Below are 16,570 nucleotides of genomic sequence, written 5' to 3'. Positions count from 1 at the left end.
TATAAAAAATAACTTCATTCAAAAATAACTACAGTACGTAGAAACCGTTACGCTGACTTATTTCAAACAATCAAAGATTAAAAGCATATTAAATACGTTGGTTACTCACAAGAAACACTAGCAGAAGTTCGTTATAATCTAGCATGAGATGTTCATTATATAAGACACGTAAAAATAAAAAAATATACTAGTATATATGTATGCTTTTTTACATACAAGATAGATACAAACAAAAAATAGCATATAAAACAAATTGCGGTTACTTTTTTGTCTCTTTTTCAATCTGAAAGCATAGCTTTTTTAAAAGCATTAACAAGACATACGAGCTCGGCATGTAAATGTAATAACGTCTTAAGGGATGGCAAACGGCGCTTGCACCGCCCGTTCATATTCGCAGAATCGTTACGCCTCAATCACCCCGTCCACGAAATATATTCTGTGGAATTATGCATAAATAGGCATCTTGGAACCGGGCTATCCGATCTAGGGGGGCATAAAAGAGAAATATTTCCGCGAGGCAGAATGCAAAACGGCCACCGTTTACGAGGCGCGCGGCGGCCGTAAACGCGAAAATAAAAAGTCACTTTAAAATTCGGCGAAATTGCCGCGGTGCACTCGTGTAACTACCATAACTATCAAATATAAAGAAGGCAATTTGGTGCGGCAATTGTTGCTGTATGGCGTTTTTGGTGCGCTGCCCTGCGGGACCCATAGCCGGTGCGAAATCTCCGGAATGACTTTGAGAGCGAGGCACCGTTACTAACCCATTCTTTTTCTGTTGTATTCGGAGTAAAACTTTCGTATGATGGTAAATAAGACAAAAACATTGTGTATCAAAAATGTAATTCAAAAGTCTATGTTTATCAACCAAAAAATTTGTGGATTCGAATCAAAATATGTGGATTGTATTTTCAAAAATAAAAAAAAACGTTGGATGATGAATTTTTTGTTTCTGCTTCCTACTTATTTTAAGAAATATAATACAATATAAGTCAGCATATGCATGAAATTAAATTGTACATTTTATACTACAAAATAAAATTTATTATATAGATATAGTAAATACAGAGCCCGCATTTTGTGCATTCCCAATATTATTTTATCCAAACGTTTGGGATATTCAAGTGATTTTTTATGTGTGTATGTATGTAGAAATCTGATTAATATAAAAATGGGCAAAAATTTAATATGTTTGGGTACGGAATTTTTTTGTATGAAAATACATACATAAATACCTATATAATAAACAGTATGAATTATATTTTTATTATTACAGTATATATTTTTGAATTACAATATATTATCAGATATTCCTCATTGCTGTTTAATAGTTTGAAACGTGAATTTTTAATGCTTAAAAATTTTGGTTATAATATAAAAGCACCATTAGAAATACAAATATATATTAATTAGTAGCAAATAAAAAATAGCAAATGTTTTCCATACAGGTATGTACGATTCAATTCTCATTTATTCCGAGAAAAAACATCATATTTTTTATTCAGGTTTTAGTATGTAAACTTTGCATGAAACTGCATATGTATATATAAAATATTTATCAAATTCCATAGTAAACACTAGACCGTGGCCATTATGCGCGGACGTACAAGTTTGGAAACTATCACAGGCAAACTTCACCACCGTTGTGAATCCGCGAACCCACTGGATCGTACGCGGTTCAAAAAGGTTTCACACAGCTGAACGTGTTAAGATGGGGTTGCTCTGGCGCTTGCAAAATAATACCGGTGTTGTTATTTTTATATTTTAATAAAAAAAAAGATTTATTTCAAATAAATTTTATTCTTGTTAGATACCTAGATTTTTTTTATTATATAATAATAACTGTGATTAAGAAAAAAAAATATTAAAAGCTAAGAAAAAGTTTTAATATGCTTTTAATGGTTTCTTCACTAAGGTACTAGCGAATTAACTATTTGTCGAATAAATTAGAAAAACCTTTTTATATGTAGAAAATGAATGGTTACACATAATATTACTTATTATTATTTATAAGATCTAAATATATAAATTAAATATAACATTAAATATTGAATAAAAGTCAATCAAATCCTTAAATGTTTTTGTGTTAATTTAAAATAAATATTGTTTCAAAATAATCAAAATAATATATCAGTACCTTAAATTCTATACACAAAAAATAATGTATTAAGTTATATTAACATGTAGCAAAATAATAAAAAATAGAAAATTAATGAGTATCTAACAATATATGATCATCGTTACTGTAAAAAAAATTTCTTGGCCTATTTTAAGAATGTGGAAATGTAGTGAAGATCACAAATAATATTACATTTTTTTTTTAATAATAATTGATTGATGATAGTACGTTGATATATTTGCTTATGCGTTTTAAAACATTTTTTTATGATATAGGAAAAAGCATTTAAATCCACAGTTTGTGAGATATTAAAATTTAAAGCATTTGGTTTATTAATATTTGTTTTTAATAAGTACACAAACTATTCCTCTTTTGAGAGATTCATCATTCGTTTGATAACATTTTCAACGATGCAATATCAAACGTACAATCGCTACAAACATTTACAGCTTTACAAAATTGTTAATATTACATTTTCAGGAATTTCGCCAAAGTCAAAGACTTAACTGCAATGATAAATTAATATCCATTATTAAAAAACCAATGCATAAAATTTTAATAAAATATATTTCTTATTAAACTAATTAAAACTGCAGAGTAATAGTTAATTTAAAAAGATCGTTACCTTCATCGACTGATGGCAAAACTTTTTCAGTTAATTTGCATGCAAATAGCTGCCGATTTGACGAAACCAGATTCACGAAGTTCAATTCGTGATTTTTTTTGTAACCAAAACTACATCGAGTAATGGCCATGCGAATCGTGCATGCCTTTTGAAAGCCCCTTTGGCATATAAAATAAATAAAATCATCTAAATTTTTCGTATAAAAGCATTGACTTTGAAACAATGCATCTTAGAGCTTCCAAACTTAGATTCGCCATTCATTTATTATTAAATTATATGCGGTTGACCCTTTTCATGCGGACGTTTTAAGAAATATAATTAATATATGCTATACATACATGAAATGCGATTAATTATCATTCGGGTTACGTTTGCCGAAAGCCGCACGAGGCCCGTTGTATATAAATCATTTGACCTGCGTTAAAAATTAATGACTCGCATATTCCGCATGTGCTGAAGACAAACGAAAACGTTACTTATGTATGTAATGTTATATGTAGTGAAAAGCCACATTTTTTGATTTGGAATTGGATAAATTTAATGATGTGCGCATGGATTTATTAGAAATAAAATTATTACTACAGTTTTTTTCTAAATTAAAGTATTTTATTAATAAAATAATATGTTTTAATATTTAAACGTATCTAAAATATTAAATAAGCGCAAAAACTATGGAAGAAAAATAGCGTCAGGATCAATATATAGATTCTACTCACGTAGCATTCGCAATCGAAAGAAAAACATACCCTTTGGTAACCCTAAATAAACAAGTCCTCCCGTAAAGTAAAGAGTTAAAAATCTAGGCATACACTTTGACAAAAGTTAAACGCAATACATTCATATATAAAAGCTAGCCAATAAAACTTGTGTTATGTAAATTCTACTGACTGGTAGTGGCAACGTTTTTTGTTACATATATAACATATATGTAACAGTTGGAGTATTTTTATCTGTCAACGCATACATCAAGTAAGCAATGTATACATTGACGGGAAGTTTTAATAAAAATTTACATTATAACAAATAATGTATACTTAAGATAAGAACAAATCAATGGTCCCTGATCCTGAGCACTTGATCCATTTTATTTAAAAACAAAATTCTTTCCCTTAATTTGTAAGTAGTTTTAATTTTTTTTACCTTGAATTGTAACTAGTTATGTTTCATTTTGTATTATATTTTAGCCTATATTAAGCCAGTGAACATAAAAATGGTTATAAACTAGTAACATATATTGTATACATTGATATGTTTGTAAAATTAATTATAATATATTTATATTGTATACTATGTCCATTTAGAAAGTGCATACTTTGCCTAGTCAGTAACTACGTGTTCACTTTGACTGTAGCATTTACACATATTTACAAAAAATATTGATTATTAAGATGTAATCTTTTATAATAAACTAATTTAAATTAGAGTAATTTAAGTGCTTTTTACACTCCAGGCAGGGATTAATCGTAATCTGTGAAAGTTACCATTAATGTATTGGACCTGCTAGTTGCACTTCTAAGGCGTAAATATATTTCGTGGCTGTGTCTAATTAATGATGCAATTGGCTCACCCACATCCGCATCTGAAATTCGATAGAGCTGTCTTGAATCAGTCATATAAAAAGTGCGACACTTGGTGATACCAAGCAGATGGGAAGGAATAGAAAGAGAGAGAGAGAGGCTAATAAAAGAAAACGCTTCTGAGTCTCACTTGATTTTATAGCTGCAATGTAACAACATGTTTTAAATTATTATGTCTCATTTAAAATTGCCATTATATTTTTTTGTTGTATATCAAAGAAACGCTCATTTCACATAATTAATTTAATGATAATACTTAAGTGTATACCTTTTTATTATATTTATTACTGAAAAATCCTGAATGATAAAAAACATGCACGCTGGCGTGACGCCAGCGATACTGTGTACCCGCTCTCTATCTAAAACACATAGCAAACCTATTTATTTTGACATATTTTTTCCAATTTTCCACACAAACATTTTAGCTATTTTTCACACAAGTTTCATTTTTTGCACACACTATCACCGTAAATGTGACAAAAATTGTATATTGTTTGATCTAGTTCCTTGACAAGTATTTATCGAATGCAGATTTTTTTCCGCGCTGAATGATGAATGTTTGGCGTAAACTTTTATAACGCAATTTTTCACAACATAATTTCAGTTGCATGTCAACAGTTTGTTGAATAGTACGCGACATGTTTACGGCAAAAAAACATACCGAAATTAAATTAAATTTCACGGATAGAAAGCACGGTGGAAAAAATGTGTTATATGGTGAATATTACATTTCCATCCGACAAATCGATGCGAATGAAAAAAAACTGTTCATCGTTCACTTAGTTGTAAGCGATATTAAAGAATGAATAAATTATTAACATTGCGTGCTGGTCTACGTATAATGTAGCATATGTGATGTATTATTCAAGATTCTTACTATTTACGTGGAAATATGTAATTTATTATCTCGCACGCTTTTCTTCACGTTTTTCAAAAGTATACATATATGTAACTATTTACCCCCACGAGATTACGAATAGTAAAGTAACAAAAAATATTATCTGCGTGGTTGATGTATTTTACCTTTAGATATATTTTTTTATCAGAATGTAATTTTAATAATATAAATATATATATAGCCGTATTGCCTACATTTGTATATATATAGAGGTATCTTATATATAATTGTTCTAAGCCGCTTCCGCTTCCGGACGCGCATAACTTTAAACGAAACATTCTCCGTTCAATTATCTACTCTGTAAATCGTATCGCTTTGTATTAACAGTGTGTAACAATACACGTAAACAAAGGAAATATATTTAATTATAATAATAAATAATAATAAAAATTAAAATTGAATTTGTTCCGATTGATTTTCGAGCCGCCGGTAATGCGTTCTGTTGTTTCGACCAATCAAAAATAAGCATTCAAATATTCAAATAGCGTCGACCAATGAAAAATAAGCATTCAAATTCAAATAGATAGTACCGTGACAACACTTTTAAATAATTATTATTTTAAAATAAAATTTTGCTACGCGACAATAATTTTCATTAATTCGTCATTTGACTGAATAAAAATGAAATATATACATAATGTGTTAAGGATTAGAAGAATACATTGATTAAACTAGATAAACAATCATAAAATAATCTTCGTAATGAAATTTTCAAATTTTGAATTCCCGGCGACGGGCTCCGAGGCCTAAAAGTGAGTTTTTGCTTTTATAAATAATCGGATTGCAAATTAACTAGGTGTGTTATAACTATGAAAATTAAATATATACATAATGTGTTGAAGATAAGAAGAATACATTGATTAAATTAGATAAACAATCATAAAACAATCTTTGTAATGAAATCTTCAAATTTTGAAATCCCGTCGCCGGGCTCCGAGGCCGAAAAGTGAGTTTTACTTTTATATTACATAAACATTATCATTGCTTTCCGATTTAATACATATATACGTTAGATTTTAAGAATTTTAAATTAACCAGTTATGTTTTAAACATGAATGTGTAATATATCCTTAGTATGTGAGGATTGAAAGTTAATGTCGATCAAATCGGCGCTGTCGGACAGCTTATAAATGTGTAGTTTCTTGGATGTTATCTAATAAACGACATTTTACAATGATTATAAATATGTGATTGCATACCTGGAATAATCGATAGCCAAAATATCTAAGAGTGGGTTATTTTTAATTCCGATGTGGCAAAATATGTACAATTTTTGTTCTGTGCCATCATTCCTCTTTCTGAATAGCCAAATTTAAGATATTCAGTTACATCAAACTTATGTAGTATGTTCTTTATAAAAAGATAATACTTGCTGACAGTGACTTCAACATGAGAAGATTAACTCTTTGTTTATATATACCAATTCTACGTTGTAGCCATTTAGGTCATCAAATTGTTCCATCATTGCTTCTGAAAAGTAATTAAAAAATAATAAGAGTAAGCATTGAACACATTATTACTACTATTATAATCCATAAATTAAATTTGAACGACAAACGAAGAACAAAATTAACGGAAATTACTGTAGAGGATTAAACACGTAGATTGACATATCTTCATCTTCTTCAAAATAGTCGGAATATGTCATACATTCATTGTTTGCCATACGTAAATGTTATTAGATCTTTCATTGATTCTGAAAATTGACTGTAAACGATACTATATATTGGGTAAAAAGTAACTTTTTGTTTACACTAATATGAGATTTTTCATTATTACTACCATTGTAATATGTTTAATTAACTTTGGCATGTATATCTTCAATTGCCAAATCACTGCTGTTTGTCTTTTAATATTAGATCCTAGAAAGTCAATTGTAATTTTGTTAGAATAACCGTGATATAGTATTCATATAACCAAACACTTACTGGCACACTCATAATTGATAATTTCGATTATAAAGTCTATAATTCCAATGGTAAATCACTTTGAATCATCTACAATTGTAACTTTTTAAGAAAAATGCTGTGATTATAACATATTTCACTGTTTATTTAATCGCACTAAGCTGTATCCCGGCGCGCGCTTGACCGATGACAGAAGAACTGTCACATATAAGAAATTCCGGGGAATACCGGTAATGGTATTTCCCCGGCGCGCTTGAGAACGAACTACGAAATTGATTTTATCGATTTAAATTGTAAAACACTTATCAATATATGTATAAAAATCATCAAATTCTAAAAAAAATATTTTTTTAAAATATGTTAAGTTTATACGGTATTTAAAATATAATATAAATAATGTAAATTTTTTATTAGCTTCTCTTAACAGAAAAAATGTGTACTTAAATTTTGGCGAACGTTGCCAATTTAAAGTAATAGTTTTTAGAGAATTTTTAAAATTTCCTTTGAAAAAACATTTTTAACAAAAAAGGGCAAAGTTTAAAAATAAGTACTATTCGTTAACAACCAACTACTAAACACATAGTGTTGCAAAAATCCCTCTTACTGACACCTTTGAAAGGAAACTACACAAAATTGTATAACACTAATTTAAATATTTTTTAAATTATAAAGTTTCAGAATAAAATTTCAATATTTATTCAAAATATTTTTTTCAACTTTAAAAATATTTTTTATTTTTTTATGGATTTTAAATATTCTTTATTTTTTATAGATTGTAAAAAAATTTAATTTATTATTAATTTTAAATAACGTCAAAACTTTTTGCATTTATTAATTATTAAAATATATAATACTGCGCAGAAAAAACATTTAGTTTAAAAAATATATAAATCAAAATAAGTCAAAGTATTTTTTAATAAAAATAGACAAAGGTCTCAAAATTATTAATATTTTTAAAGTGCATTTTTGGTCTAAAGTAACATATTAGGTGCTTGATATTTTCAGTTTCTTATATCTTTCTAATTGGCTTTTATATTTACACATAAAACATATAAACATATTTTTTTAATTATAAAGTAGCTTATGGTGTAACTAAAAAACGTTCTTATTACTGAAATTTTAATTTATGTTATATACAGCGTTAAAACGAGCCGCGAATTCTCAAAACACTCGCGTTAGAGCGCCATAGTGACGTCACGATGAAGTTTTACGCCGGCGTCAAAATCAGTTCCACAAATACTCACAGGCGTCGCTTCATACGCCGCTGCGATCGCGGGATCGGTTAGTCATAGATTGGATGATTCTGGACAATTACAAAATATACCGAAATGAGAACAAATCAATACAATATCATTAAAAAAAGGTTAGGTTGTTTGGTTTAGATTTATCATTAAATATGTAAGTTTCAATATAACGATAAAATCTAACGTTGTAAATCTAATAAATAATATAAAATGTTTTCTTCTTTAAATATTTAGTCAAGTTGTAAACCTATTTTCAAATGAATTGAAAATGTTAAGTAGTTTTTTATAGATTGAACTATTTTGTCTATCATTGAAAATCCTAAATAGTAATGTCCAATTTGAACCATTAAATTTTAAAAAATATTTTAAAAAATCAGAACGAAGCAAAAATTATATTTAAAACCCAAAAAGTTGAGGGTCCGGTATTCGCACACTCGCTAGCTATCGGTACCTCACGATAGTGAGGTACCGACAGCTAGTCTAGATAATTGTGTCCTTGGGATTTTACTTAGCAAATTGCTTCATTTTAAAGCAATTAAAAAATCATCTGGAAAAAATATCAAATCATCTGAAATCAATACATTTGCGTATTGGAAGTATGCAAATACTATACAAGTTTTTAATTAGAAAAATATGATTTAATTTTAAACACATTTTCGAAAAAAAATATTTTGTATTTTTACATCTAAGAATAAAACTAGCCTAACTAAGATTTGTGTGTATGCCGCCTTATGCCATTTTCTATTTATAAGTATATATATATACTTGTGTCCATAAATCACTTATAATATAGTGTCCTTAAATGAGATTTTGTGCGATCATAAAATTTTCTCTATTAGTTTTGTTGTTTTGATTTAAGACTCAATGTTATTAATATTTAAAACTAAAATAAAACTGGATGCTAAGATTTCTGTTATGTATTATATTATAAAACATCAGATAAAAATATTTCATAGAAAGACAGAAGTAGTGCTTAAATACTAAAATAGTACGCATTTTATATCATTAAATGATAAAAAATATACCATTCGGAAATGAAATACAAATTATATAAAAATATTAGTTGTTTTATATAACTTTCTAAAGTAACTAGAGTCCAGAATATGCCCTAATTTTCAGAGTATGAAGTCTTATTAAAAAATATCCCTAACAGCAAGAATATTGTTCAAGTTTATAAATCTTCCTGCTAGGTATACTTTATTACATTTATATTACTCTGTGATTTCAAGTAATTTATTGTATCTTTATGTTGTAGATGGATTTGGCCTAAACATGAATGAGAGAAATTACTTATCTTAGAAATAGAGAAATAATTATTTTTGTCAATTTGTATTATTAAACCAATATGACTAAAAATATACCTGATTTTAGAATGTCTGAATTCTAAATAGAAATATTAATTCGACTTTCTACAACAAAAATAAAATCGGTGATCAAAAATCTATTTTTAAATAAGTAGACACTTTCACAACATAAAAATAATTAAATCTAGCAATAAAATTAGATATAATATTGATTTGATTTATATTTTAATTTAATATCAAAAGTTTTTAATAATCTTAAAAGGAATGAACTTAAGGTTTATTTTAACGTTTAATTAAGAAAAATATTGTTTGTTGTTTTTTTAACATTGTTTGTTGTTGTAAGTTTATTTTATTTTTTTTAAATTTAGTATATTATTTTATTTAGATCATATTGATATAGATACAAATATAATAAACTTTATATTAATAATTAATTTATTGTATTTGATTTAGTTAAGCTAAGCTTTGTATAATAGCGGTAATACTTAACCCTTTATATACCTATGTATATATAAAAAAGTAGCGAATCAAAATTTTAATTTATTTATTTGCATATTTAAAGAGGACACAAAGCGGAAATTTCGAGACTGCAAGACCATAAATTTTTCTCACACGATCTCATAAGCCAACGTCGAGTCTCGACAGAAACGTAAAGCATTTCATTCGTCTTCTTGACACTTTTATACGGAATTAAAACCATATTCGAATGCAACAAACTTCAATGTAATATTACATCAACACCGACATCACACATTACATTATTATCATTTTGTGATATGTGGAAATTTCAATCAACCCCGAACGACGAACTACTACATAAATATATTATAGTATATAGCGTAATAAATATATTAGTATTGTTCGCTCGTGAAACTTTTATGAGAGTGCGTCAAAAAGGAGGGTCTTGATGGATGAACTGTATCCTGTACAGATCATGACCTTTACAGCGTGAACAATCAGGACATTTACAAATTGTGTGTCTATTTGTTTAGGAAAAACTCCTATCTACTAAGAGAAGTTTACACGTGTTGGAAGATACAAATCAAGGTAACGTATCATTCAAGAATGACAGTTAATTTTTATTTTAGCATTTTTTATTTTTTCTAGTACAATAAATAGTTTTAGTAAAAATACATGTCTAGCATTAACATCTATTGTATTGTACATACATATTTATGTACATTATTCATTGTTCTATATTTTAATTGTTTATCGATTCAAACGCTTAATGGGTTTGTTTGCGTTCCATGTAAATTCATATTTGATGAAATTCGTTGTGTATATTGTCGAGTATTATTTAATAATGATTCCAAGAAAAATCTCCCGATTTATTTTATATAACGTATTTTACCTTGAATGTTTATCGTTTTTATGTTAAACCCCAAATCGTAACAAATAAAAACTGGTTTAATAAATATTAATATTACTTTATTATTACAAAAACATTAAAAAAACAAGGTGCACGTTTTTACATATAATTCAGTACAAATAACATAATATGATTCTTTAAGGTAAAATATGTAAGTAATTTTTTCGTAAATTTTTTTTAAGAAGAAATAATATGTGGTACTGAGAATTAGTTATTGTATTAAAACTTTTATTTATGTAGAATATAATTCGTTGAAGAAAAATGGCATCTTTCTTGAGTTTTGCATAACCTATATATGTTTATTAAAAACGTATAATTAAAATGAACAGTAATAGTTGTTTAAAAAACACTTTTTGTTTATATATGCGTAATTATATTCTCAACGGAGGTTTTATGAACTTTTTCTCGTATAATACAATTAAGTAGAAGTTTGCTTAATTAGTTTCTCATATTCAGCGTATATCTATGAAAATAAACTTAGCCTATTACTTTAATAATATTTTTATTAAATAGGTAATATGTATATTACTTAGTCAGTTTTTGTTATATTGTTGCATTCATATTTTAGGTATTGTATTAATTATATAAAATCTACAAATTTCAAGAATAAGCTTTCCGGAAATATTAATTATACTATGGTTGCAAACTCTTTCATACTTGATAATTAAAAAATTTTAGATAATTCATACGAAAATCAAAGATTTATTCATAAATTGTCTTAACCAAGTTGTCAGCGTGTATTTTAATATAAGACAAATTTAAATTATTACATAAAAATTATATTCATGTAAAATTCGTTTTAAATAATGTGTATAAGTTATGTTATCATGGCCTTGTCTGTATTACATAAGATATAGTCAATCTTGATGATCAGATTAAACTTCAAAATATGGGACCTGGGTGAACGTGAAGAGGGAAGCGGTAGGTCTTGTCTTCAAGAAGACTTTAAGTAAGTTTTGGGCAATGTTCGGTATAGCTCCACTTAATACAAGCTTGAATTGCCCGTTTTTGAATGTTACAAATCAAAAGCAACTGGTAAAATTTATTGAAAAACATATTTGTCAGAAGTGAATTTAGAATGAAAGTAAACGATATGTGCTATGTTTGCGCTTATATATAATTGATATAGATGGAACAGATTTATATCTTCTTACATCTTTCGACGCTTTTTGTGATAGAAATATATTTATTTATTTCAATCATCTTTCTTATAAGAATTGTTGCATGACCGTTGGAGTTTGAACAGGTGGAGATTTGGCAACACTGCATTAATCGTTCCAGTAAGGCTTATTTTTTCTCAAGCTCTCCACATTGTCATTATTTTGTGTTCATGAATGCACTGAAAAGCTATGTTTATGCAATCTCTGAACGTCACATAAAGTGCTTATTGGTAAGATTTTCATAAAATGTCTAATCAAAAAAGATTATTTTTCGAAAAATTTCATCAAACCATTTTTTGGTAAAAAAATAATATTTTACAATTACTGCATAAGAAAGAGTTGATCCGTTTCAGATGTTTAAAAATATGCATGCTTTCTTAAAAGCTTTTGATTAAGGTCAGAAGTATTTAAAGGACAAAAATTTTTTCGGTTTTTATTTACTATTCTTATCAGCTATTTTTTTGCTCTGGTAATTTATAAACTATATAAATAATCAGATAAACCGCAAATTAAAAAATGTGTAGGGGCCTTCCATACAGCTACGTGATAAAATTTGTCTGTCGGCGAATTTATATCTTATTTTTTCAATAATTTAAAGAAGCTTTTCATCTTTATCCTGTACAGAATATGAAAAATATAAGTAGCAACGCTGTTGACATTTTTATCTATGATACGGAAGCCCGAAATTCATAAGGACTGAATAGCGTAGTCCGTAACATCTTAGACTAGTAACTTTGAGGTTGCGGGTTCGAGCCTCTGCAGCGGCACTCGAACTTTTATTTATTAAAATGCACTATTAATAAAAGATAACCATTCCCAGCTACAGTGACATCTACTGATTATAAATTATATAGCACATAATAATTTATAATTAGTAATTAAAATGTCATTGATTATTCGACTTTCAGTCTGGTTGTTAACACTTACTTGTATGTATTCATTATATTTGATTGACTTACTCAGTTGGTACAGATTATACTGTTCTAACGCATTGAGTCAGATTACAACGCAAAGCTTAATACAAAATATAAAAAAATATTTGTAACTTGACGCTGTATAATAAATCAAAGTAAATCGACCCGTTTCCTTTTGAAGTTGCTTCTCTTCAACGATCATCTAGTTCTCTGTTTATTAATATTTTAAATACATTTTAAATAATAAACTGTATTTTTTGTATCATTCATCACTTATAATACATTTTTTTTAAATTCTCGAAGAAATCGAGAAGTAAAAATGAAAATTTCATTTCTTGAAAAAGCAGAATGCCTAATTACACACAAATTTACTTGTCAATATAACGGTTGCACACGTCGAAGAGTCGTAAATACTAATACCATTTTGGTTTATTGCGCTTTTAACGCTTGTGTGCGATAAGTTCTTTCTCAGTGCGTTTTTGCGTCAAGTACATTTTACTTGGCCGGGTGCTCCTCACAAAAAATATGTATATTAATCTCATTTCTGAATAATCAATGCTAATCCAGGATAGTTTGAAAATCTATTTATATCACATTAAGCGATCAGAATGTTGAGTAATAAAGTAAAACAGCTATTAATAATTTAGAGTAGATAAAAAACAGATCTAATATTATTAGGTATTTAATTAAAGCAACGCATATCATGGCTAAGGAAGTTGGTAGTAGTAGAAAATGCGTGGTAGATACTATAATTTTTTTATTATTATTTATATTTGTGTGGCTTATATATTATATAAATCATCTGGTTTTACTATTGTGCATTGCCAAGACGTCGACTGCGAAGACATTAAGTAACCCGCGGGAGTAATATCGTCGAATATGCCATAAAAATACAGCATGCAAGTTCACATTTAGAATGTGAAATATTAACTGTTCTTAATAATAATATTATACATTTTTTGAAACTATATCTTATGAAATAAATACTGCAGAAAAATCATTATCTTTAAGAATAGACAGATATTTTTTTTATTACACCTATGTATATATAAAATAGATTTCAATCAATATGGAACATTTTAAAGATTTAAACGTTTTAAGAGCAGTGAAGGCTACTATTGACATTTAATATACCAATGACTTGTGAGACAGAATAGAAAACCCTTTTAGACTAACAATTTGAATGATTGTTTTTTTGCAAATTGATAACTAATATCAACTTTAGCACTATCATAATTGCAAAAAAAAAATATTTTTGCTGGTAACTTGTTAACCATTTTTAAATATTGCTACATGAAACCATATTAAAATATTATTTATAAACTTAAATTTAAAACCTTATCTATATTGCTGCTTAATTTAACTAAAATTAGTATTTTTTTATAAACCTTGAGAAGCTAACAATTATAAAAAATAAAAAATGTCAATGGATTAAATAGACAAAAATTGGCCTTTTTTTCGATAATGTTTTACCATTCATAATATTTTAATTAAAAAAGTTGAACATATATTAGTTTATTATTTAAATTAAGAACTGTACATTATCATTGAAAGTTTAGACTCCTACAATTATCATTAAATTCTATTTACAAAGCATTAAAGTTGCAATTATTTAATCGCACTACAACAATAATCTCTGGTAACAAAAAGGTTTCATAAGTATACTTCTTCAAATGACGCGATAGAAATAATAATTACGAGTATATCTATATTTCTATAGAATTCCTGACTTTAAAATTATTTTAAAGAACGTTAAAATTTATTAGGCATGAACCAGCACGTCAAAATGTATTTTATATAAACAAAGTATACCAATTTATATAAAACAATATTCATTTTGACATATTTAATATTCTTGAAATGCCACTTTACTATTACTATTACACGTACAAAAGCATTTATATTGAAATATGATAGTTAACAACCCTCTCGGGGACAATTTATATCAACAAATATCAAAATGTAAAGCATAATACATGCCTTGGGTTCCACGTAAAAAAATGTATATATTTCCATTACATTTATTCGTCGAGATACCGCTTTGTCACAGTAGTGTATGTACATTTTCATATCTACTGATATATATCCTGTCAGGACGTACCAGGATTCCACTACACCACATCACCTTTACCCGGGACGGTTCTAAATATTCATTAGGTTATTTTTTCAGGAGTGCCCGCGACGCTCCCCTGGGCTCACTCATCCATCATAAAAGCCCTGAAAGGACATGTTATTCGCTTCAAAATACGATCATGCACCCCTGTCATGCACCACTTTTTTCCATACATTTTTAACTCCCCCTTTATCTTACCCCAATCAATATACCTCTCAAAAATGATGATATGTTGCTTTACGTTATTTTGATTTTTACGTTGGTAAATTTAAAGACTTTTTATATCATGTTGTTCTCTTGCAGACAACTAAACAAAGGATCCGTAAAGAGCAACCCCCAAGGGGTTGTTGTGGTCTTAAGTGTAGGCAAAATTCATAACATATTTACCATGCTCCGAAGAGAGCGTCTTGTTTTTTTATAGATTTATTTATAAAAAAATATGTTTTTAGAAAAAAAGTCATATGTGAGCTTTTTATTGAATGTATAACTGATGTTCGAATATTTGTCTCTCTAAGGAATACACTATTTGCTATTTCGCCAGTCGCATTTTCCATAACAGTTACGATCAAATTATTTATTGATAATAAGAATCTTGAAACTCTTGAATACGTGATTTTTATTTAGATAAAAAATAAATACAAAGTTTATTTGTATAATAATACGTAAAGTATGATTTTTTTGTAAATTTTGCAGGTATTACAAGTTATTAAAAGGCAAGTTAACAAACTCTTAGATACTATTGAAGAAATAGTGATGAAGTTATAAAATAAAATTTTAAAATATTGTGTTGGTTATTTATGATTAAAGGGATTAACTTATGCTATTATATTATTAAAAATATGGTCAGACTTGTAATAAAGCGTTTTAACCGTCTAAGACACCACCGTGGGAAGCTTTTAATAGATTTATTCAGAAAGTACCGTCATAAATCAGAAAAGATTAAAGATAACCTTATTATAATTTGGTATAGCAGCCATCGGCAATTTATATCAAAAAATTTGCCACCCTTTTATAATTGGCCAACAAACCATAAAAGGGGACGACAGCAAAATCTTTTTATTTAAATCAGGAATCGACTTATTTTACTGACATTCACACTTTAACGTCTACTTTGGATTTTAAGGAAGTAGATCTTCAAGAGCTCTTTAACTTGGGCTTCAACCAAGAGAAGACCGACGCAATTTCAGACCAACAAACATTCCGAAAGCCATCGCTTCTCTCTTCGCATCCACTGGTCCAGCTCGACGTCCGGGATTCAGTGTGAAACTTTTTCGAAGTCGCCTGGAAGATTTCTCAACTGTTGCATAACTTAAGAATTAAATAATAACAAATAACTTTAT

At 27.8% G+C, this 16,570-nt stretch overlaps 1 protein-coding gene and 1 long non-coding RNA gene across 3 annotated transcripts in view; both read right to left on the bottom strand.

Moving 5' to 3' along the window:
* Nucleotides 1–16,570, bottom strand: part of LOC148230735 (uncharacterized) — a 132,525-nt gene that overhangs the window by 75,978 nt on the left and 39,977 nt on the right. The window lies entirely within an intron of this gene.
* On the bottom strand, nucleotides 5,440–7,823 carry LOC148230736 (uncharacterized). Of its 2 annotated transcripts, none has more exons than XR_015811040.1 (3): nucleotides 7,148–7,823; nucleotides 6,589–7,081; nucleotides 5,440–6,517 (listed from the first exon to the last, which is right to left on the bottom strand). It is a non-coding gene; the product is annotated as an uncharacterized LOC148230736 (long non-coding RNA). The 2 variants fall into 2 exon arrangements; XR_015811041.1 differs by having other exon boundaries at nucleotides 5,440–7,081; nucleotides 7,148–7,216; nucleotides 7,284–7,326.

The sequence above is a fragment of the Plectrocnemia conspersa genome, unplaced genomic scaffold (assembly GCF_051122295.1).
Source record: "Plectrocnemia conspersa isolate PC_06_02 unplaced genomic scaffold, ASM5112229v1 ptg000010l, whole genome shotgun sequence".
Lineage (NCBI taxonomy): Eukaryota > Metazoa > Arthropoda > Insecta > Trichoptera > Polycentropodidae > Plectrocnemia > Plectrocnemia conspersa.
The sequence above is the reverse complement of the archived record's forward strand: the minus strand, read 5'-3'. Positions and strand labels throughout refer to the sequence as shown.